Source organism: Phasianus colchicus, chromosome 3 (genome assembly GCF_987193195.1).
Source record: "Phasianus colchicus chromosome 3, bPhaCol1.hap1.1, whole genome shotgun sequence".
Classification (NCBI taxonomy): Eukaryota; Metazoa; Chordata; class Aves; order Galliformes; family Phasianidae; genus Phasianus; species Phasianus colchicus.
In genome coordinates this window covers 85,121,734-85,144,636 of record NC_143438.1, presented here as the reverse complement: position 1 = coordinate 85,144,636, position 22,903 = coordinate 85,121,734, and the positions used below count along the sequence as shown (strand labels likewise).

The 22,903-nt window shown below is 44.9% G+C and overlaps 1 protein-coding gene across 1 annotated transcript in view; it reads right to left on the bottom strand.

Annotated features, from left to right (window-relative positions):
- Positions 1–1,836: 1,836 nt before the first annotated feature.
- The window catches only part of LOC116227747 (uncharacterized), a 130,597-nt gene continuing 109,530 nt past the window's right edge, over positions 1,837–22,903 (bottom strand). The window contains exon 5 of the transcript XR_016465341.1: positions 1,837–7,147. The gene's annotated coding sequence lies outside the window, so the exon portion shown is untranslated. The remainder of the gene's footprint in view (positions 7,148–22,903) is intronic.

The following is a 22,903-nucleotide window of genomic DNA, read 5'->3' as shown; positions in this document are numbered from 1 at the left end:
CTCCTGTCTTGACCTGCTGCATTTTTGAAGTTCAAATGAGCACAGCTTCTCTGTTCATTCTTCTCCATTCTCTCTTCATCCACTAATTAGATTTGAAAGTGGGTCAAAGTGAAACCCATGCCATTTTGCTTAAATAAAAAGGAAACTAGAACAAAATCAGCAATAATCAAAACTCAGCTTTTGGTTTCTGCTCATCCTCTCCCTTGATTTGCCACCCACTAGTTTATCAAAAAATATTCGCTGTTATGAAAATCTGCATGTGTGAATAAACATTTTGAGAAAAGAACACTGCAGCAAGAAAGGGGGAGAAATCACAGCTTTTTAAGTTCTGTGAAATATATTTATTCAAAACTGAGAATGAAAATGAGGGATAAAAAACTTCTTCCAGAGAGGCCACCATTTTCATATGTTTTCCATAAGGACAAGCTTTTCACAGAGCTTAAATATATTCCATGTTTGTTGTTTTATAAGAGCACTGTTATCTTGTAAATGCAAAAACAAACACAAAACCTTTGGCCACCTATCAGTAAATGAATGACAAATAGATGAAAAAGGGCTGTACTTCTGTTACTCTCTCAGATAAAAGAAAAAATCAAAATCAAAAATCAAGAAGTGCACAGGGATGAGGACCATCAGGCTATGGTTTTCTCTTGCTTTGCTGAAGCCCTGGAGCATCATCTTCCCAACAAAATCTCTGGGAAGGTGTCACTGTTTATGGTTTTATGTAAATAGTCTGCTGCTATAGTATTCTCAATGCCCACAGACTTAGGACTCTATTCCTACTCACTGTAAGACAGTATTTCTTTGTTAATGTAAATAATTTTGCCAGCAACTCCACTCAAAGCCACTGCAAAGTGGGTGCATCACCTTCAAGCTTCATTGGGAGCCTCCACTGCTGACAGTCCTGCTTGCAAATGGGGACATTTGTGAGAAGAATCATGCTGCTGCTAGCTTATAGCAAGAGCCCTCCCTCCACCACCAGGAAGACAGTGATGAAAGCCTTGACACCAGGCCACTTATGATGTTGGAGATTAGCCACAAGGACATCCACTTACAGCAGCTTTCCAACATGGCATGTATGGAGAGACTGAGATGCAGGGAGGGACCTGGCAATCAGAGCTCATTACAGAAACTCAGCAAAATCTATCTATTCAAAAACACTTGCAAGAGTCACATCTCAACAGTCTGACTGCATTTTCCCCCTCTCATAGCCATTCAATCAGCCTGAAAAAATCTCTCCAAATGCGTTACTCTTCTCTGAGCTTCTCCCAAAAGGAAAAGCTACAGAAAGCAAGCCTGCCTTTAAGGGTGATCAAAATATTCCAACTTGTTCCTAACAAAGTCCTGATGCTTTCTGCCTTCCCCTATGTTTGTCTACTTTTAGATTTCTGTCCTTTAATTTCTCTGACAGGTGGGTGGAGTGCTTGGTGCCACATCAGTGGAGCCCAGCAAGTGGGTCAGGTTCAGCATGGGACCTCCAGGGACCACTCAGCTTGTGAGAGCTGACTGCAGTTTCTGTATTATTTGCAGCATAGACAGCGCCAGACAGATCATCATTGGGTGCTTTGTTCTGATAGCTCCTTCTGACTCATACAGGCAGATGCAGCGGCAAGGGGATTAATCTTATTCAGCTTCAGACAATCCGAGTGTAGGAATAGACATCTAAACCAGCTGTCTACCCTCCCCTCATAGTTTCTGGAGGGAAACAGACATTATCAGAAGGCAACTCACCTGTTTTAGACAATTGCCTTATATCAAGATGGCTCAGTGGCTTTTGATCCAATAGTTTACACTGCGCCATGTACTGGGTGCTGAGCATTGTCAGGACTCTGAATGTAAAGACAGAATGACAGACATTATCTACCCTGCATTCAGTATCTTGCAGATCAATTCCCTTCACCCAATATTTTAGAGTAATGCTGCAAAGCATGAAGATGACCCTAGGTAGACATGGGGATTTTCTCCAAAATCTGGAAAGCCATAAGGATTCCAAGAGTTCCTTCTGTATATCAAACCACAGACCAAAGTTTCTTCCATCAGATCTGGGAGTCAAGTCACCCTTTCCCAGCCTTCTTCCCAAACAGCCAAATAAATGAACTGAGCTCCTTTAGCCTCACATCAAGGAATTCTGGTTTTGCAATCTCAAGTCACTCCATGGCTCTTCTTGAAATACTTCTTGGCAGTTCCCCATCTCTCTTCAAGTACAGACACCTGCAACTCTGTCTTCAAAAGGCAGCATCGCTTCCCTGTATCTACCTGCTCTTCAGAATTAGGGAAATCCTTTCTGTCTCATTGCTCCATCAAGAGCTCAGATTCTGTTATTATGCATGAAGACCTATTAAACTTCTCTGACACTGTGTTGTGAAGATAGCCCCACTTAGGCTTGAGACTGAACCTGAATTCCTTTCCAACCACACCACCATATATTTAAATACCACAAATGCATGATTTTGTGTTTTGTTATTCGTTTGTTTGCACAGTGCTATTTATCAGAGACAGCCCATAAAGGGTTGATTATATCATTAGTAGTAAACAGTTCAAAGAAATATTTCCAGTCACTGCTGATTAAATTCTTATTGCTGTTACACTGCTCCTTCATATGCTCTTGGTTCATGACAATTAGCACCATCCTGAATGTAGAGCAGCAGTCAAGACAGATCATTCCCAAAAATCAGCTGACTGGGGGCACCCAGTATGGAAAGACGTAGAGTTGATGCTATGTGGATACAGGCTGTCCTGTGACATTTGGCAAAGTGACAGAATCACAGAATAGTTAAAGTTGGAAGAGGCCTCTGGAGGTCAAGAAAGCGGCCTCAGAAGTGTCAGACTGACTCATCATATATCCCATGGCTTTGCTTCAAAACTCGTTTCTGCCACATTATTTTTCTTTTCTCCAACTAGAGCACTGCTTTAGGCTTTCCCCAGTTTCTATGTTGCAACAAGGTAGGGTAAAGGACTGGAGTTCAGGGACTCCTACACAGGCAACTAAGCTGCCTCTTATTTTCCTGCTGGCTTCTGTAGCCCCAGCTTTGGTAGCTTGCAAACAAAGTATGTGGCCATTAGCATGCTGCTTTTCAATCTGTCTTTGCCTTGCTTCAGGATCACGATGCACAACTCCCACTGGGAGCACAGATGAGACCATTGTTAGCTGTTCTACAGTGATGACTTGGTCCTCAGATGTTTGTTAATTCAGGCCTGTCACTGGGCATCACTCATTCCTGTAGTCATGGGATGTCCATAACAATCAAGGTGGAAATACTTTTTGCCACCCATACTGAAATGTGAATAACAAGTCAAATTTCATCCTTCTTACAATTCAAAATAAGATGATGAAAAGATGACAGAACAGGTCAGTTTTGTTTGCATACTACCAATGCAAATTTTTTCATGGAAACTCAAAAAACCCCAAACCCTGACTGTATGATTCATAAATACTAAAGGCTGAGAGAAACCAGTAAAATGATTTTGTCTGACCTCCTGCCTCATAAAGACCACAAAATTTCATCCAGTGATTTCTGCCTGAAGCCCAATAATTTGTGGTTCTAACGGAACATCTCGACCAGCCTACTGTCCAGCTTTGATGTGAGGATGTCAAATGAGGTGCTAACCACTTCCTGTGCTGTCAAAAACTGGCTCTTCTACAGGGTGTCAGCAGTTCTTCAGCACTGCATAACTTGCCATAGCCTTCCTGAGGACACATAACTTTTCATGTGTTTTTGCCTTTTCAATCAAAACTCTCAAATCATCATAATGAGGTAAAATAGGAATTCTGAAGCACAAAATACTGAATAAGGACATGCCAAGAGAAAGAAAACAGAGCATCTCAAAGTAATCTTCTATAGCTGTTAAATGGGTGAAATCAACTTTAAAATGCAATTCAAGGTCCACTTGTTTTCCCACTTGAGATAACACAGTGGAGAAATTATTCTGGTTAGAAACAAAAATTTTCCAAACATACGCTTATCTGTCTGTACAACTTGCTAGGAAAACACATTTATTTGGTTATAAAAGCAATTTTTTTCTACCACTTGTAAAGCTTGCTACAGTTTCACAACAATAAATATTTCCAAAGCAGAGACCTTGAAGGGCTGGAGCAAAATCCACTTCAGAACCATTTACTATAAGACAGGCTCAGTAAAAACACAGCTCGCTGTTAACTGCACCTTCCAACCTTTTGTTTCCACTTTTTTTGTGGTTGGAAGCACTGATTGAGTAGTGAAGACTTTTCCATTTTTTTAAGGAAAGAAATCCAAAATGGCAAGAAGAAGGCTGCAAGGCCAGACCCCTCTCAGGTGAAAAGAATTAGGTTGAATATCAAGTTAATACAAGCTCTTCCTCCATTGTGCTCTGCAAGTGCAGCATTTGATGACAGCCCTAGTGATAAACGTTCCTCCACTCACAGACCTTCAAGATGATTCCCGCCCCTGTAACACCAGCATGTGTTTGAGGGTGGGAAAGGATTTCAGGCACCGCATCTCAACTTCTGCTCCTGCAAGTAGTCGTTCATCACTAAATAACCATATTCATATTTAATAAAATCAAGCCAGAAGGTTCATTTCAACAGTGTCTCTTTCATTCCACTTTCAAAGAGACACTTTCTCGCCTTTTGCATCTTACCCTCTACCTGCACTTGTGCTATGGCCAAACATGGGCTGAAAAGCAAAAGCTTGGGGGTGGTCGGTGTAGTGCCATTGATAACAGTGCCCAGGGCTTATGCAGGGTGTCTCTAGGGGGCTGAGGTACACACCTAACTACATGCGTACAGCCATACTCCTTGGAATTCACAGTTAGTGAGGTGATTGCTGCACAAGTGCAAGAGCACCTCTGGCTGCGGCATTCTCAGTATGGCATCACACAGACCTAAAAAAGCATGACATGATGACTTATGAATGAGACAATCATTTAACAGTCCAGGTCTACATAAAATATCTAGTGTTTCACCACATGTGTGGCTTCAGTTAAGGCACAGTTAAGGCAAACTCCACAGTGAAGCTGTGGATGCCTCGTCCTTGGAAGCGTTCAAGGCCAGGTTAGAGGGGGCCCTGGGCAGCCTGATCTGATGGTGGGTGGCAACCCTGCCCACAGCAGCTGGTTGAAGCTGGATGGACTTTAGGGTCTCTTTGAACTCAAATAATTCTGTGATTCTATGATTTTATCATTCAAGGTTTAAAGGCACAGTTATTCTGCTTGTGGGAAGTCTTTAAATCCATTTAAATCCTGTTTGTATCTAAGTGTACAGGTGCAAGCCAACCTGATGCAGCATGTCAGAAACCAGAACACCTGAAGCATTTCTGTACTCGAAGATCTGTGAAAATGAAGGCTGCTGTCATGATGCGAAGATGCTGTATGTTCACATAACTGCACTGGCACGAAGTGGATTCATGCTGAACAGTGGCTTAGCTGAAAAGAAATTCCTTTCGTACGTGGAAAAAGTCTATGGCACCGCGTCTGCCCAAGTTTTGGATAACCAACAGTTACAGTTCTGCTTTTAAAGCATCCATTTTGAAATAGTCTTAACAGGCAAAAGTGCTGCTTCAATCCTAATAAGACAGCAGTGTAGACAACAGGGTGAAACTCTGCAGCCAGCACAACTATAAGCCTCATAGTTTCCACTAATGATACCGTAATGATTTTGTAACTCTCATTTATTTTACACTATTTCAGACGCCAGTTTGTGGCAAATACTTTGCACAAGAAAAAAAACCCCAAACCCCATCCTTGACAGGAACAGTCCTGGCATGTTTGGAATGTGCAAAACCATAAAAGAGCCATTTCTGTTCACATTACTCCTTATGAAAACCCTTTTCAAAGACTCAGTTTCAGAACCCCTTCAGGATTGTGTTTCACTTTTAGATGCCACTTATCAGCCAAAGCCCAGGTGGGTTTGTGCATCTGACTGTTGTGCATTTTACTTTGAACTCCTGGACTGTTACAGGCATGGCTACTGAACTGGCTGAGCCATTTTCCCCTCCTCCTTTGTCCCCACGTTCTGGGTAGATAAAAGCCACACCAGGCTTGCTGCCCTACCAATGCAATTTGACTGTTAATTTTACACTGAAGAAAAACCAAACAACAAAACTCATCACCACACACAACGATTATCGCCATTACCCACATGAATGCCAGAGCAACCACAAAACCAGACTCAGCTGCAGTATGTATCTCTGGACGCACACAGAAGTAGTTTCTAGTTATGCAGTTTTGCAGTTCCCTCTTGCTCTGAAGTGTCCTTTTATCTCTTTTTTTTCAACCCTGCAATTTGTACTGCTGCTGTGAGTGCAGCATGCAGACTCTTGTTCATTACTGGCAAAAATGCATAGCTAATGATAATGTCTGTGTTGAAAAATAGTATTTTGTAGTTGAGAATTTGCTCTATCAAAGAGTGTTATTGTGCTCTTTGCATTTGTTGTAGTTTCCACGGAAATAAATAGGAGGCATTATTTTCGGAGCAAACTACATAGCTAAACTCTTGCCAGCATCTTCTTGTTTTCAATCTCTTTCCTTTCCTGAGCTTCCTGAAGATTTCTGGGCTCATCTTCCCAGACAGAACATCACCGTGGACACATGGCAGTGTATGGTGTGAGGTTCAGATCCAGCCCAAACACCAGAAAACAATGCAGGGCAAACCTGAAACACAGGGATGGTCACCTCCAGTTTCCAGCTGTTCCTGCTTTTTTTTCACATAGCTTGACATAGAGCTTTACAGAATGCAAAGAGACAACAAGAACTCTGGTGGGAAAAGACATTAAACACGGTAAATAATAGAAATAAAATAGGTATCTCGCAAGGAACTGAAGAAAGAAAAGATGAAAAACTAAGCAGGAATTCCCCAGTGGTCTGAGTGTATCTGTGCAATTGAGTTCGAGACTTTTTTTTTTTGTATGACCCTGATGTGCATACAAAGGATCTTTAACCACAAATATCCTGTCTTGGAAGACAAAAAGAAAAAAAAAAAAGAAAGAAAGCAAGAAGGACTTTTGCTGTGAAGGGTGGAATGAATGGTTTTTGACACTATACGGCATGTCAGAAAGCCTCTCTCCTTGATAATGCAACTCACAAAGGTACACCGCAGCTCCTACTCCCTCCCCACCCTGGGGTCAGCAGCGGACGGTGCAGCTCCTCCAGAGTGCTTCCATAGTTAGAAAACCTGAAATTGAAAGAAAAACAAGCAGGTGAGTTTATTTGCATTCCAGAATCACAATTAGCACAACACCAAATTAGCTGGTAGGAAGCGGAAGAGTAAAAAGGAAAACCGCCAACTTTAAAATGCAAATCTTCACACTACAATGGCAAGCCACAACCAGGACTCCTATGGGTGAGGAAGGCAAGAACACATTTTTCACTATTTTTTCAATGTGGCCATCCCATGAACTTGACAGTGGCTTGTGATATGTGGTTTCATTCCTATCCCATATATAGTCACATCTTATTTCCTGAATAGAGGACTAACAGAAAAGCAAAAAACCTTCAAAATCATTGTACAGGTCTTTCTGTCTTTCCTTCTTTTTTTTTTTCTTTTCTTTTTTTTTTTTTAACTTTGCTGCACTAAAACCCAGCATCTTTGAAATTAGTACAATATTAAAAAAATGGATCTTTTCCCAAGGCTCTTGGATCTTAAAGAATATAGGTTGCTGGTGTCCTCTCAAGCTGTCACACACTAACTATTGGCAGCATAAAATGAAATTTTGTGTATTGTGTTTCAATATGGCATATGTATATATATATATATATATACACATATAATTCCTGTATACATGGCTACCAGGAATGGTGCTTCCTCCAGAGCAGTAAACACAGTAAGCAAGGTTTGATCATGCTTTGCATTTGTAGCACTCATCTTAGCACTCCAGAACCATCATCAGTCAGAGCTCCACAGAAAGATCAGAGGCAAGTAAAAGCTTGCTTTACAGATGAGTAAGTGAGACAATCATAATTCTAAAAATGCACATCTTTGCGTTTTTCTGCAGAACTAAGTTCATCTTATTTTGATTTGGCCCCTACCTCTGAAAAAGTCATGTCACTAGAAGCCAGAAAAAAAAAAAAAGACGGACAAATTAGAGTTCAGTTGAGAAACACCAGGCTGTCTCATGTAGGCAGACTTGCCCAAAGAGGCTGAAGGCATTGGGTTCATTTATCCAGGAGAAAGGACACCTTTGAGGGATCTAGCAGATGGGACGGAACTGAAAAGACAGAGCTAGGCTCTTCACTGTGGGGTTGACAGAAAAATGAGAGACAATATACTTGAAACAAGAGGTTCAGACTGGAAGTTGGGGAAAGCTTTTTTTATGTGGAGATTGATGTGCACTTCCCATTCCTGGAGGTTTTCAAGACTGGACTGAAGTCATACTAACTTGGCCTAATGTCACACCCGACCCTGCTCTGCACAGGTATGTCTAGAAACCTTCTAGATCCCTTTCGGACTGTTATCCTACAGTCCTACGATCCATCTTACAAATGCTACCAGTGCAGAGACTTTGGAAGAAAGAATGGGGATCATTCAGTACTCAAGTACTAAGATATTATCCAAGCAAAACAGTTGAGAAAAACAACCATAACTCAAGTCCAGGAGGTCCATCATGAAGACAGCCCAGCCATGTTACAGACTGTTAATCAAAGGGCATGATAATTACTTTCTGTCTGCTCATTCCTCACACTTTCTTTGGACATAAGCTGTAAGGTCTTCAGGATAGATCGGGTTCCCTTTTTGAAGGCCCTAAAAGATACATCCTCAGCATCACAGCTTACATTCCTCTGAGGACATAATAAATCCCACTTCTGCTTCCAGTCCACTGTGACCCGCAAACTGTCCACCTCCATTTAGAAGGAGCAGTCTGGGAAGCAGTAGTCAAGGAACTTCTGTTGGTGTCCAATCTGTATCACACAAACAGTGGTGTTAGAGAGCAGTCACAGCTCCTCCTACTCCCACAAACACACATATTTACAGAATAAACAGGATTTCCTAAACCCAGTATATAGCATCAGCTGTAAAAAGACTCAGTACTTCCCGAGGCTGCAATTTCTAATACACAAACAAGACGTCTCAAAAAACCTTCCCTCTGGTCCACCAGTTGCAATACTCTGGTGTGCAATGAGCCAGCTACACCACCAGCATGACCCTCCCCCATTCCCAGCCCTTGTGTCGTGAAAGGTGTTGGAGCAATCCTTTGCTTCCAGTCAAAATAATGCACGTGGGTAAGGGACAGGAAATGTCACAACCAAGGAGATGAAAAGGAACCTTACAGACAGAGCTGCCAAGCTCTCACTTCTTAGAAGAATCCATACCAACAGTGAAGCAACCATCACATGGAGGGGTAGGCAAGAGAGGAAGGAATGGATGAGGAAAGATTCATTTGCTTGCCAGAGGTCATCCATGAGGTCAGCAACAAAGTCAAGCTTCCCCTTTTTCCCAGTGTCTTAATGCTCCCTGCCCTCCTCATGCCTTCTATGTTAGGGGGCAAAACTGCCCTACTAACACTGCATGTAACCACATTTCCTTTAAGAGACCAAAGCTGAAAGGATGCCAGTTCCCCACCAGAAGTCATTCATGACCAAATAACACCATTTAACAATGCAAAACTGCATCTACATTGACACTAGTCTGACTTTGAAAATGCACTCACTAACTTGCTTTGTGATGCGATCTATTCTCACAAGGCCTTAGAGGGCTCTAAGGGTTCCACATATAGGTTTTTATACTTGGAAGTGAGACCAATAAGCATTTTTATACTTATCTACTCAGAGATTTTTATTTTTAGTACAGAAAAGGGTATCAGATCACTCCAGTTTCAACTTCTGCCGAAACTCCTGTGTAACCCAGGCTAGCTAATTTAAAGCAGCTTCCTACATATTGAACCCCCGTAGTGACTTGTGCTGGCCTAAATTTCTGCAACTGTACCCATATGGACGTCTGTACAAAACAGCAAGAGAAACCACGGCTTAAGTCAAAATTAGTACACTTGTACAAAAATAAGATTAAAACCTCTACCTCCTCTTCCTCCTGGAGAGGCGAGGTCTTGGAGCCAGATGTGCCTTTGGAAACAGTCTCCCCCTCCTCCTCCCACCCTGTCCTCCTTCGTTGAAGCAATGTCTCTGGGCAATACTTTGCAGCCTTGTTTGATAGAGGAGAAGGATGGTTTCTGTCTGGGAAGCCAGGCAGACTGAGTCGGAGCAGAGCAGACCCTGGGCATGCAATTACCAAAGTAGCAGCAACAATATGTTAATTCACTGGATCCCTCTGAAACGAAGCACAGTGCGAGTCCCTGGAAAAAGTGAAAAGGAGCCTGTTAAGGAAACTCTGTGAAGGCCTTGTGCACAGCAGCCCCTTGGAGTCTAGACAAAGACGGACTTTGCACAGCCATCATTTTTAGAGCATCAGCAGCAGCCAGCATGCCTCCTCTTCCTGCTGCGGTGCATCGTATGTGGCCTGCAGGAGTGAAGGGAATCACCCCCAAGGCCAACGGCTCACTCCTGCTGTGGTCCTTCAGGATAGAGGCACATCAAATGACATCACATGCACCAGAAGAGGAGGCCAATGCATGGTGAGCTGATACATGAGGATATGGTGTAGCGGGCATGGTAGTGATGGGTTGATGGTTGGACTAGATAATCTTAATGGTCTTCTCCAACCTTAATGATTCTATGATTCTATGATACATCCTTATTTTAAAGAACTGCAGACATGTGAAGTAGCCCTTGCAAGGAGTGCCTCATCTGTGGCAAGGTCATCCTGCCATGTGCCTTCTCTGCATATCCAGTTTTCTCACACTTCAGCACACAGCAAGGGTGCCTTGCTGCAGGGAACATCCCTTCCTATTTAGGGGGAAAGAGTTTAAGAAAATCTCTTCTACCTCTGTCTGCTTGACGGACTACCCGCTTGCCCACTTACATGCTTCCAGTGCTGCTCTAAGATGACAACAAACCTCCATGAGGACTAAACAGTTATTTCTATCACAATGGCTCTAAATCTGTGCAGCCTCTTGTACAGAACTTTATTCTGTAATCAATAGATTAAATCTGCCAAGTGGAAGGGCTGTATACTGAGGATCTTTCTGCAGGACACTAACCACTGAGCTGGCATATTGTGGTCAGCTGAACATCTGTGTCAACACAGTTCTTCAGGGACATAAAAATAGCTTTCATGCACACATGTAAGTGTTACCCCAAGGAGGAGCAGGCAACCAGTTTAACTACAAGAAGTGTGACCCACAGGTTGCTCCAAAACCCTTAGGTTTTCTGCAGGAACAGGATCTAACAGTAAAAGACATCTGACATGCACTGGCCTTTTTTGGATATATATTTTTTTGAGTACAAGGCTATGAGAAATCATAGTTTGCTCTTATTTAAAAACATACCTATTTTGCATGGATTGACTTGTGATGCCCAAGGAGAACACAGGGAAAGCAGAGCATCAGAGAAACGCAAAGCCATCAGAAATCCTGCCTTTGTCTAGACTTGGTTTCTGGCCTTTCACAGTGCTCCTGCTGGCTGTCCCTGAAGCAGAGCACTCCACTGTCCAGTGATGTGTCTCAGACAAGGCAGTTTCCTGAAAAGCACTCACAACACACAGTTAAAAGCTTAGGTTGAGACAGGCAGCAAAACAAGCCTGCTTCTGGTTTCTGAGTGTCTCACGCTGGGCTGAATATTCAACACTTTCCATGTTTACTCACTCACAGGTTATCTGTGCTGCGCAATCAGCAAAACTCCTGCAAAACACTTGCTGGGGCTCCGCTACCAGGAGGTCTGTAATGGACTTGTTCTAGAGAAAAATAGAACTGTTATCGTACCTACGGCTGTCTCAACACAATTAGTCATACATGATGGAGAGATAGGAGTCCTCTCAAGGCTCTTACCGTCTCGTCAACAGCTGAAGTCAAAATGAAAACATCCTAACCATCAACAACCAACTTGAAAGCTGAATCCTGAAAGCAGCCTCAAAACTATGAAGAGATGCTTCCTCCTCAGAAGCAGACAGCTGGATTCCTTCTGCCTATCCTGTGTTTCTTCTTCCCCTATCATTTCCTGACATCGCTCAGTGAAATAACATTTCTTTCTTCATCTCCTCACTCCTTCTCTGCTCCAGCTGAGGGAACTGTGGGGTCAGGAGAAGAAGCCGTGCTTGGGGCAGGAAGTAGAAAAGGCCAAAACTTCAGCGTTGGAGAACAACGTCCCAGTTGTCTCCTCTGCATGACCTCGGACAAGTTTCCCAACACTGCCTGGCCTCATTTCCCTGTTGAAATAGCAAGTTGCCCATTCCACTGAATGACTACCATTAGGATATGTGTAGTAGCCGTAGTATTACCATCTGGGGGTTAACACTGATAATGTGAAAACTGAGGCTGCTGACATGTCACCTCCTTGTCTGATAACATGAAAATCTTCATTGCAATCTAGACAGAAGTTCCATACAGCACTTTTAAGCCCTAGGACTTACAAAACTCTCTCTGGTCTCTTGTAGCTCTGAAGGTCTTGACCAACAACTCCTACAATAATTACATCACTGTCAAGCTCAGGAGATCCGTGTTCTCTTCCCTTCTTGGCAGATAGTTCCAACTTCACAGGATGTTGCATTCAGACTAACAGACAATGAATATGATTGCAAAACAAGAGGAAGGAATCGGGCTCATAACTGGTACAAGAGTCAGAACATCTGGATGCAGTACAGCTGTTGGACTTCTCAGAGGTCACTTGGCCAGGTGGTACAGCCTAGACTTCACCTGGATCCCCATGGTACCTTCTGTGGGGAGGAATCTGGCATTTGGCAGGAACATAAGCAGGAATGTGCTATGATGGGGAATGGAGCAGAAACCCAGGGTTTGTCTTCATAATCTTCATTAATCTTCTGTTTTAGAGGCCTTCCAACCAGTTCACAACAACTCCATATAATGCTACAGGCTTGGGTCAGAGTGGCTGGAAGGCTGTGCAGAGGAAAAGGATCTAGGGGTGTTAGTCAGTGCTCAGCTGAATGTGAGACAGCAGTGAGTCCAAATAGCCAAAAAGGCCCATGGCATCCTGGCTTGTATCAGACCAGCAGAAGCTGTGATCAACTGCTCAAGAGGCAATCTCCAATACCATATCATAACTCAAACCCAATACCAGATCTCTCAGCTCTGACCCTTGCAGGATGAGGGGAAATGGTTTTAAGTTGAGGGATGGGAAATTTAGGTTGGACGTCAGGTGGAAATTCTTTACAGAGAGAGTGGTGAGGTATTGGAACAGGCTGCCCAGAGAGATTGCGGATGCCCCGTGCCTGGAAGTGCTCAAGTCCAGATTGGATGGGGCCCTGGGCAGCCTGGTCTAGCATTAAATGAGAAGGTTGGTGGCCCTGCATGTGGCAGGGGGGTTGCAGCTTCATGATCCTTGAGGTCCCTTCCAACCCTGGCAATTATGTGATTCTGTAATTCTGTGAGCACCAAGAGTCCTTTTGAGGTGATAATTCCAAGGCAAGACCCTGCTGAAACCACACATCCATGCAATCATCAAAGAGCAGAGGAGAGATATGACTAGAGTAGAACAATTGCTGCAGGTTGCCATGACAGTGTGCATGGCTGATTTTATCATCCTTATCAGCTGCAACAGCATTTAGGCCTATTATCAAAGAATACCAGCATATTTTTTTTAAGGTGCAATAGGTGGGAGAAGCAGAAAACCAGCGCCAGGCAGAAGTCAGCACCCAGCATACAAAGCCAGAGCTGAGCAAGCTGCCCACAGGCAGACAGCCATTGATCCAGCCCTGAATTTGTGCCAGAGCACAGGGGTGATGCAGGACACCCCAGCAGCTCCCAGCTCTTCCCGATGGATGTACCCAGGTCAGGCAGACAGAATGGAGGCACAGTGCCCGTGAGAGGAACGCGCTTGTCTGTGCTCCCCACAGAGCTGATGAAAGTAGGTCAATGTTTCTGCCTTGCTGAGCCTTTTGGCAGGTCAGTGCCATGCTGCCGCTGCCGCTCACAGCTGATAATTTGTGCTGCACAGCAGACATCTCGTTCAAAAGTTAACGTATTCAATACATCTAATTAAATCAACCTTGGCATTTATTCAAAACTCTTCTCATTGGTTTTTATTTATTTTTTTTTTCCTTTGTCATCTGGTTGTTGTGTGTGCAGGTTTTTTTTATTCCCTACTCTCAGTGGCAGAGATGCAAGAGAAGAGAGATGAGAGAGGGTTGCTAAGGGGCGAGCTAGTTTTCATCTTTTGGCTGTTTCCCCGCTGCTCTCCTGACATCACGGAGATGCTTTGCCTTTTTCACGGAAAAGTGACAAGCCCACGTGGCATCAGTGCTTACGTCCCCTTCCTCCTGCCTCTCATCAGACAAAATGACCTTTTTCTGTCTTCTCATGGGCTTTGTAAACAGAGACACAATCTCATCAGACACACTCTCATCAGAGAGCTTTTGGCTCTGCCACTGACATTCTCTGCCCTGAACATGTGCCTGGTGGGTGTGTCCTCTCTGTCCTGCCCAGCACTGTCCCTTCCTGGGGACAGCTCCTGATGGCAGAATCAGCCTGCACTGTATGTACTCTTCTCAAGCTGGACTGTACTGCCCAGTTAGGGTCTTGCAAGGTACCGGAGCAAGAGGCACTAAAAGCAAGCAAAGGACATGGCTGGCAAAAGAAGGCACACCAAAGCCCAACCTACTGCAGCTGGGCTGTGCTGAACACCTCAAGGTATGATCATGATCTTCCACAACCACCATAAGCAAAGACAGAGGGATCACTGCCTGGCCTGGGTTCCTCCAGATGCAATCTTGTGCAGCTCCAGAGCACCTCCGCACACTGGTTCTGCATGATGGATGTGGTCACCAACAGAGTCCTGCCTCATTCACCAGCTCATCCTCAGGTGTGACTGCAGGAGTTTGGATATCCCAGAAGAATCAACTGCCTTGCATCCTGACACGTATCAGAAATAGTGCAGCCAGTAGTACCAGGTGATCCATCCTGCTATACTCAGCACTGGTGGGCTGTACCTTGAGTACTGTATTTAGAAAGACATCAAGGCCCTGAAGCATGCCCAGAGAATGGCAATGAAACTGGAGCACAAGTCTTACAGAGAGTGGCTTAGGGAACAGGGATTGTTCAGTCTAGAGTAAGAGGAGGCTCGGGGGATACCTTATTGCTCTCTGTAACTCCCTGAAAGGAGGTTGTGGTGAGGTGGGACTTAGCCTTTTCTCCCGGGTAACAGTGATAGAAAGAGAGGAGATGGCCTCAAGTTGCACTGGGGAAGGTTCAAGTTGGATATCAGGAAAAACTTCTTCTCTGAAAGAAATTGGTTGGGCACTGAAACAGGCTGCCCAGGATGGTGGTGAAGTCACCGTCTCTGGAGATGTACAAGAACCATGGGGATGTGATACATGGGGACATGGCTTAGTGGGCAATATTGGTGGTAGGTCAACGGTTGTGCACTAGGTGATCTTATAAGTCTTTTCCAACCTTAATGGTTTTATGATTCTATGACTGTAAGAACCCACGTGTCATATTCTCTGATCCTTGGATCGAATTTACCATCTTTTCCAAATCCTTTAAGTCTTCTTTGTCCTTCTCAGGCTGGAGAATCAGGACTGGAGAATATTCCAGGCGTCACCACAGCAAGGCTATGTTTGAAATGCTGTTTCTTCCTTAATTTGATAGGAAAGACCTCACTAGCAAAGCAGAACAGCGTATCTAGATGACACTCAAGACATCTGTTGTGTCTTGGCTATCACCTACAAGACATCCTTAGCCCTTAGCCCCCCATTTCAAATACAGTTCTCTATCTGTGCTATTTCCTCTCTTTCAACCCAACATCCCACACTTTGAAACTCTCTGAAAGGGTAGATAACTGCAGGACAAGGGGAAATGGTTTTAAGTTGAGGGAGGGAAGATTTAGGTTGGATGTCAGGGAGAAGTTCTTTACAGAGAGAGTGATGAGGTGCTGGAACAGGCTGCCCAGAGAGGTTGTGGATGCCCTGTCCCTAGAGGTTCAAAGCCAGGTTGGATGGGGCCCTGGGCAGCCTGGTCTAGTATTAAATGTGGAGGTTGGTGGCCCTGCATGTGGCAGGGGGGTTGGAGATTCATGACCCCTGAGGTCCTTTCCAACCCTGGCCATTCTGTGATTCTGATTATGTGAAACCATTCTTAAAGCATTCACAACAGTTCTGGGTTGCTTGGGCTCCTCAAATCCTGTCATGCTGTGTCTCTGCTTTGTTGGCCAGCATTTGAGGAGCCCTGGGTACCCAGCAGCAGCCACTGCTCGCTGGGCAGGGGAGGGCCTTTCACTCAAGACCTCTTGATCACCCCTTTTTCAGCAGTATGAAAGCAGCCTAAAAAACACTATGAACTCCTCTGGGGTGAAGGACATCAGAAGAGTGTAGGGTATCACTCTCCTTCATGTCAGGGGATGTTACACAACTCCCTCTGTGAATGCAGAAAGTAATTTCACTGCAAGCAGGCTCCCCCTCCTCTCTTGCTGCTGCTAATGTTCACCAGGCACAGGACCATCTCTCCTTTTTGCTTCTTTCCCTTCTGCACATACACTTCAAACTGTACAACGGTCAAGGAATATTCCTGGATCTGAGCAAAGAAATGGGACTAAAGGGTACCAGTTTAAGGTAATTAACTTGCCTGCTGTGAGTCTCCCCTGACAACACTGCCAGGGCCTTTCTCATACTCTGACCCACTCAGAACAGGAAAAAAAAAAAAAAAGAAAAAAAAATCTGTGTTTTTCTTTATATTTCCTTACTAACCACTGATCAGATAGCATGAGCCATTTATATGCCATCCATTCTACACCAGTCTGTCCCAGCAGCGCTGGGTGCTGCATGAATACAATTTTGGTGGTCATGCTGGTGACCCCAAGAGCTGAGAGAAGTCAAATAGGCCCGCCTGCACATGGCACTGAGTTTCATGCAGAGATGGCTTGCAAAGCTGAATTAAGCAAAGAGTAGTGAGAGAATCTGGTGGTTTTAGCACTAGGGTTGATGTGGAGCTGCTGTGGCTTTCTCAGAAATACGAAGTGGCTTGCTAACTAGTATGAAAGTTCATGCAAGGTTATCAGAGATGGGACGTCCAGAGCAGGCGGCCCAGGACCATGTCCAGGTGCCTTCTGAGCATCTCCAAGGAGACCCCATAATCCTCTGGACATTCTGTGTCAGAGGTCACCCACTCGCATAGCACAAAAATTTTTCCTCATCTTCAGATACAACTTCCTTTGTGCTACATCACTGGACCTTCATCGCTGAAATACAAGGTTCAAACCTCTGCAGAGTAGACCTAGGAGTTGTTTCAGTACACACAGGAGGGCAATGATTTGCACTTCCAGTGTGAGAAAGAAAACAGAAACTAACATCAGCCCCAGGATTCTCCAGACTTCACTGTGGCTGCTTCCAACCCCATGTGGCCTCCCTACTCTTCTAGCCTTCTACAAGGGATGTTCCTCGATCATACAATCATAGAACCATAGGATACCTCAAGTTGCAAGGGACCCACAGGGATCATAGAATCATTAAGGTTGGAAAAAGACATACATAATCATCTAATCCAACTTTCCACCTACCACCAATATTGCCCACTAAGCCATACCCCTAAATACTACATACACTCTTCCCTTAAACACCTCCAGGGACAATGAATCCACCACTTTCCTGGGCAGCCTGTTCCAAAGCCTTACCACTCTTTTGGAGTAGAAACTCTTCCTAATATCCAACCTGAACCTCCCCTGGCACAACTGGAGGCCATTTTCTCTCATCCTATTGCTGTTGCTTGGGAGAAGAGGCTGACCTCCACCTCGCCACAACTTCCTTTCAGGGAGCTGCTCCACACAGGTCCACCCAAAATTCCTTCCTTTGAACACCAATAGTAATTTTTTCCTTCATATACTGCAGCATGGTGGGCACAGCACAGCATGCTTACCAGTGTCTGCAAGGACTGCAGTAACTAAGCACAGAGGACAGCCCACCATGACTCAGCCACCCCAAGGACAGCACAAGGACCGTTTCAGACTGCTGCTATTGATGCCACCAACGACTCCACAGCCAGCAGGAGCCATACGAGGCTGCAACGGGAAATCGGTCTTAATCACCATCTCACTTTTCATTCTCCACTTCAGTTCTGCTATTTTAGCAGCTGCTGAGGGCTGGCTCCACACTTTCAGATGAGCAACAGTTACAACATGACATTTAGCTCGAGTGCTTTCAGACTGCAGCTCCAAAAGAAAAAAGAAACGTGAGGTTGAGGAGGTGTGGGGAGAAATCTGTCAACTGTGGCTTGGAGACCAGGTTGACATCTACATCCATCTTTGCCTGTGTTTAGATTTCCTAAAGTCCCACCACAAGCTCACCAAGGAAAACACTGGTTATTCTTTGCTTTGCCATTCCTCTCCTCTTCAGAGAGCTGAAGTTCTCTGGGTGCAGCACAGAGGCATCAGGACATTCAGAAGCCAGCTTGTCCCTTTCCCATCCAAACCCAGCACCCATGCTGGCAGATACATGCAGGCAGGACATGGGCTCTGCATGGACTCACTGCCTCACCATGCAACACGGATGTGTTTCACAGATGTGTCTCCAGGTGCTTCCCCTTCTCCTCGTTCGTGATACAGCTACAGACCTGTTGTGGTAGTGAGGCCAAGCACTATCACTATAACTGCTTAGCCTCTGTAGGGCCCAGCAAAATTCCCCTTGCAAAGGGGAAGTCTGCTGCCATCATAACCCATGCAGATGGCAGAGCTGCCTCTGGACACCTGCACTGTCAGAAAGGGACAGAGGGTGCTGGGATCCCTCCTGGCCCCTCACTGAGCTGCTAGTACCTGATGGTTTCTCTCCTTCCTTCAGTGCACACCAGTGGTGTCCCAGCACTCTGCAGGCATCCAACATCCCCATGCCCAGGCCTGGTGTTTGGCCCATGCCAGTTCATCAAAGGTTATGACAGACTGGATATGATCTGGCTGCTTCCTATAACTGCTCTATACTTGCACCAGAGGGACACATTGCCCAGTGAGGAGAAATTCATATCAGGATCATCACTGTTGCTTTAGTGTCACCTCCCCATGAGCTGGCTGCAGCTAAATACATCCCAGCCAAACAATTCTAGAAGTTGACAAAAGTCTTCCCTGTTAATTTTCACTAGCAGGATGGAGGTACACATTTATGCTTCCCTCCTGTTCACGTGTGCACACTTCAGAGCCCCAAACCAAGATGTCCTATTTGGGAACTATGAACTCCTCCAAGAAGCAACGGGAATTCCACCAACAACTTGTGAGGGGCCTTGAGTTTGTCCCACTAACTGACCAAGTGTCTGAGAATGGTGGTTGACCTCTCAGGAGTTTTGTGTCAAAGACAAAAAGATGAGTAGGGGAGCTTGTGACTTTGCCTCTGGTGAAAACAAGTTGAGAAGAAACCTCACACACCCACTCAATGTGTTCCTTTACTGCAAGGAGCATCTTGAATTCCACACGGCCTCTTCCATAGTGACTGACTGTAGACAACAAGCATTTCTGTGCCACATTGACAGCAACACAGCAAAAACCTTGGAAATACTGCAAGGAGGAGCGTAAGTGATAATGGGGTTTTCACACTGGTCTTCTACCTAGAGGATGACAGGTGCTGTTCAGGGTAGACTTTGAGCCTGTCACTTTTCTTTGAATAAAGCGCCCAATATTCCTCTGCTACCTTTCCACATTATAAGGTTTTCCAAGCTGACACTTTAAGATACACTTTAGGTATATGTGGTCTCCTTCTCAAAGCAGATGGCCACCAAGCAGCCTGTTCACAGCAGACCACCGTGGCTTCAACAAAGCATCTAGTGACACCTGAACAGCATGATTTGCCCAGATATGATAAAACACCTGGAAATCTATTCTTAGGTACTACCTGTCATTAAATCAGACAAAAATGACAACATTTTAAATTATGGAAGCATTGATACAAGATCCAAAGAAATCTTTGACTCGAAACTAACTCAGTCTTATGGAAACAGAGTGGTATTCACTTCTTCCCCCCCTACAATGCTTCAAGTAACATCTCTCCTTAGAAGCCCCCCATGATCCTTGTGCTCTACATTCAGCCTCTGAGACGTCACTGTCCTTACGTGCTGTGTTGCCAGACATCAATCCCCTATCTACAGCAAGGGGAGGCAGAGTAGACCTGTCAAATTTTGACATCATCTCCTCGTGCTTCAGCTCTTCTATTAACAGAAGATGGCTTTGTGCTAATAGCAAGCAATGGATAAGGTGTAAATATCCATGTCTCTGAGGATAGCAGCTTTGTGCAGCAGGAAATGGGGGCAGCAGCATCTTACACCGCTCCACTAAGATGCATTTACACCAAGGAGGGTTATCAGAGCACGGAGGCAGGTGAGGTCAGTTCAGCAGAGCTGTGCTACAGCACCTCAGTAAAACACCCCAAGACTCACACCACATGGGCAGCTAATTTTCTCCTAATAATGCACTTGCCACTGGCAGAAGTTAGAGACTGCAAGTGCTTCACGAACCATTCACAGGAACTTAATGATCTTTTTTAAAAATTACCTGTGTGATTTAAAAGCCTATTTGGACTACAGGTGCCCTGGGATACGCACTTCCCAATCAAATTGCAGAGCTGACATGATCTGGAAATTACCATGTAACTCATTCACACTGCCCTACCTACATATCTACTCACAGGAAGACACCGCAAAATTTGCTTTCCCGATCAGAGAAAAAGGCAAAACTCCACCAGCAAACTCCTTATCCTCATTCACTGCCTGCTTGCGGTTATCAGACAAGACCAAGAGAAGCATCCTCTTTGGAGTACAGCAAACACTCAGAACATACACACACATTTGAGAACATAAAGACGTAAAATAAATATATTTAGGGAAGTTATTACGCTTCTCGGAAACTCTTTGCAAGTGTATTATTTACGAGGCTGAGCAGCAATTTTTAGAGCCTGCAGGCAGCTCACAACTTGAATCAAGAGGCACATGCACAAACCCACTTACTAATATTGGCCTGCGTGGCTGGAAAGCCCCATGCACCTCCCAGCCCTGCTCGCAGCAAGGCGACACGGCCGGGTGCTCACTTTGAATGCACACAGCCAGGGCTGCGTGGGGGAAACACCGGGTCCCACGGCTGAGCTGTGAGCCTCACCCCAGGGAGCAGCTCAAGGTGAGCAGGGCAGGGCTGCCACTTTCGTTTCTCTGCCCCAGAAGTGTTTCCACTGAGCAATCAACAGAGTGGGGTTAAGAGCATTCGTCAGGGTGTTGGTTTTTTTTTCCTTTTTTTTTTTTTTTTTAAAGCATGGTATAGAAGGCAGACATGCCTCAAGTGGAAAACCATGCCATTAAAACATCCACAGAACCTTTCCTGGTGGATGGCACACAATCCCTGAGAGCCAAACTCCCATTCCTTCCCCAGAGAGCAATGCCAGGTTATCACTAAGGACAATTTTGTCATGAGATCAGTCCATGCCAAGCGAATATCTGATACACAGTCTAAATGGAGAAGGTCTTCAGGGCATTTTCTGCTTTACTGGCAAGGGATCTAGCTGACCCTGTGATGATAGATAAGCTGTCAAACAAGGGCTTCTGCAACAGCAGTTGTTCCCAGAGCCAGCTGCAACACAGTTTATTTTTGTCACATGCGCAGGACACAGCTCTTTACTGCAGCGTGCACAAATGAAAGCTTCCATACAATCCTCAATAAAACTTACCTCGTAATGTGAATCCTGCATCAGTGCTTGCAACGAATGTAGGAAAGCATCAGAGTCATGTCATCAGGACACAAGAACAGATCCTCAAGCAAGACTTCTCTACACAGCGTGCTCTGATTCTCCGTCACTGCCAAAACAACTGCAGGACCTGATGTGCTATCACAACTTTGCTGCAGTTCCAGTCTCAGCTTGCTGATGGTCAAAGGGAACACTCTGCTTGTGCTGAGCTGCACAGGGTCATTGCCCAGCATCCTCATGGAAAACAAGCTTCTTCAGCAGGCTGAGCCAAGAATACAGAAGTTGACGCAGGGCCTTGCACACTTTATCATCACAGGCACATCCCTCTCTTCAGCACTCCTCATCCAAATGTCTCCTTTTGACTTCTCTTTGCATGCCTCCAAGTTGTCTACCCACCTCCAGCCAATGGAGACAGGGACTGATACCTCCCTAGTAGCTCCTGCCAAGTGCTACCTCCACAGAATTGCAGAATGAGTGAAGTTGACAGGGACCTATGAGTCCATCTGGTCTGACCTCTGCTCAAGCTAGGACACTCAGAGCAAGGGGTCCAGGACCATGGCTGCTGCAAGCCTGGTCATTCTGCCCCAGATACAGTCACTCCCCATGCTCAGATGGGTCCAAGCATGGTGGGTGTTATTCTCACCACAGTCAAGCCAATGTTTTTTTTTTTCATGCTGCCTACACTGCAGCCAGCATTTTGTCTTTAATGAATCAAATGGAGCACCCCAAAGCAGCAGCTGTCTTACCTGTTCTGGACCTTTGGAGCATTGTGCTGGAAAAGAAGTCAATGATTCTGGAAAGAAAACAGAAACAAAACCCACAAAGAATCGAGGAAAGCCATTAACTGCCTCTATTAAAAAGACAAACTGCAGGTTGTCCTGGAGAACGGCTACAACACTGAAGCCATTCATCACCAACTTTCATTTTAAGATGACATCTTGTAATTTGGTTTCAAGTGACATGAGCTATCCCGTACCCTGTAACCCCTCAAGGAGGCAAAAAACTTCTATGAGCTGTTTAGGTGTACAAATCAGGGGATAAAAGGTGCTAGAGAACCAAAGTGTGTTAGTGGGAAAGCAGGGGGTGGGTTAAGGTTCCTGGCTCTTGGTACAAATATATTCATGTCAGCTGCACAGCTATCGATATTCTAGCATGAGTCATCTGTAATACTTATCTAATGGTGATTAAGCTTCTGTCGCTGCTCATACTTTCCAGATAAATCTGTGAAGA